Genomic DNA, 2,436 nt, shown 5'->3' with positions numbered 1-2,436 from the left:
CGGAACCGGGGATTGAACTCAGGCCCTTGCTCTTGCCAGCGAAGTGCTTATTCCACTGAGCAATCTCCCTGGTCCCTTGTTTTTTAATTTTATTAATTAATTTATCCTGCCTCAGGTTTATTTGTACAAAGAGCACAGGAAGAGGCCAGACCCCCACAGATGGCACCCCAGGGGTCACATAAGTCTCGTTTTTATATCAGCACATAAGAGGCTTTTATTATGGAGACTTTACAGGGCCCTGGGAGCCTTTGATGTCCTGGGCACCTTTGGGAGCCTGGGCTGGAGCAGAAGCTGGAGCCTGGGCCTTGGCTAGAGCAGAAGCTCGAGCCTGGACCTTGGCTGGAGCCTGGGCCTTTGGCCGGCAAGGCCTGAGACCTCTAGCAATGCGGACACGGATATGCTTCCCAAGCTTAGGGTGGGCAATATAGGCAAGTTGAGTAAGTCTGTGGTTTACTCCCTTTGGAATGATCTTGGGCTTGACTTCCTGGGGCTTGACAAGGGTCTTGATAGCCTCAGTGCATCATTCACAGCCTTGGTATTGTTTGCCTGCATCTTCTTGAGGCATCTCTTGTTTTGCTAAGTTCATCTGTGTTAACATGCTTGGTTTAGGAGTCACTGAGAGGAGTAGTATAGTGACTCCTGGAGTGTCTGCATGAGCAGTGGAAGAGCGGCCTTTGTCCCTGTCCCTTTTGTCCCTGGTACTGTTTGCTTGCTCTGAATTAAGCATTGCTGCTGTGCCACAGCCTTGCCTTTCACCATGTTGTCTCTGTCTTTGGAGTCATCTAATCAGAGACTGACTTTCTTGAAGCCTTGAGTCAAACATAACCTTTCCTGTGTTAGCACATGTTGTGTCCCAGCAACAAGAAAGTGATGATTACAGTCGTCTGTCCTAACAGTGACACCTGCACAGGAGCCTCAGGCAGTTGGGAAGATTCCAGAAGAGACATCATCAGCACAAGGAATGACAGCTCTGCGTCTGTTGTTGCCTTGAGACTTTCCAGTGGACTAGATGTGGAGGTAGAAGACAGAGCTATTAATAATCTTAACCATGGGTGGGCCTGAATATAGTGTGTATATTTCTGTTAAGAGTTTTAAACCCAAACCATTTAAGTAACAAAAAAGTTCTTAAATTTAAAAAAGCATACAGAATAAAAACTCATTTTAAAAAATGAGTTGGGGTGTAGTTAAGCAGTACTGTGCTTGCCTAGCATGTGTGAGGCTCTGGGTTCAGTCACCAGCACCCCACAAGTAAATGGATGAAAAGAAAGGAAGTATTTTTATAGCTGTACAATGTATATGTATTGTAAACTAAATCCTTCTACAAAAGACTCAAAACTTTAATCAGTTAAGCTTATAGAAAATGAAATTAAGCTACTAGAAAGTAGGCTAAAGCTAACTTACTATTTTTTTGTTTTTGCGGAACCAGGGATTGAACTCAGGCCCTTGCGCTTGCCAGGGAAGCACTTATTCCACTGAGCCATCTCCCCAGCCCTGCTAACTTACTATTGAAGAAAGTACAGTGTATCATGTATAAATTGAATGTCCTATGAGTGGGCAGTGTTTCTAAGTGCAGAAAGGGGAGCAGCGATTCCCTTGGGCCTCACACTCACTCTCTGACTCACCCAGAGCAACTCCAGTCCTGGCAAGTGACTGTGAACTTGTACCTTCTGTTATCTTTTAAACTATAAGTCTGCAGCCCCTTCTCTTTATCCAGAGGTCCTCAGATTCACACTTACCAGGTGGCTGGACTCCCCCAGTAACATGTGGTATACATTTGTAGTCTCACCTGTAGCCTGCATGTGTAGTAACTTGTGTGATTGTGTATGTATACTCTGTGATCTTCACTTAACTAAGACATCTAACGACAGATTTCTCCAACATATCCATCATTTAAGTGACACAATTGCATATCTAAGGTGGTTAAGACAAATTTGATCAAGGAAGGAGATTGAAAGGTCACAGGGAAGTGACTGAGAATGTGGGTCCTGGATTCAGTCAGGTCCAGGCTGAAGTCCCAGAATCTGAAGAACATGACTGCACTTAGATATCTGTTGCTGTGTCACAGTTTCCACAGTCTTAGTGCCTTAAAACGACTCACATTCATCATCTCACAGTGGCTGGGGCCAGGAGTCTGGCCCTGGCATCCGAGGGTCCTCTGTTTTAGGTTTCTGGTGTTGGGTGGGGCTTAAACTCCTGGGAATGCTCTCCAGGAAGGAGCCACTCTCAAGCTCTTTCCATGGCTGTTGGCAGGACTCCATTGTCCAGAGCTGCTGACTGAGTGCCTGTTTCCTGCTGCTGTGTGAGTGATGTCTGTCCTCAGTTCTTTGCCATGTGGTTACCCAAACATGGCCACTTATCTCCAGTAAGGTAGACATGAACAACTTCTTAGGAGATAGCCATTGGATGGTGTTCTGTCATCTGTATCAAATTCTACAA

This window comes from Octodon degus, unplaced genomic scaffold (assembly GCF_000260255.1).
Source record: "Octodon degus isolate 3935 unplaced genomic scaffold, OctDeg1.0 scaffold00081, whole genome shotgun sequence".
NCBI classification, from domain to species: domain Eukaryota; kingdom Metazoa; phylum Chordata; class Mammalia; order Rodentia; family Octodontidae; genus Octodon; species Octodon degus.
Note: the sequence above shows the minus strand (reverse complement) of the source record.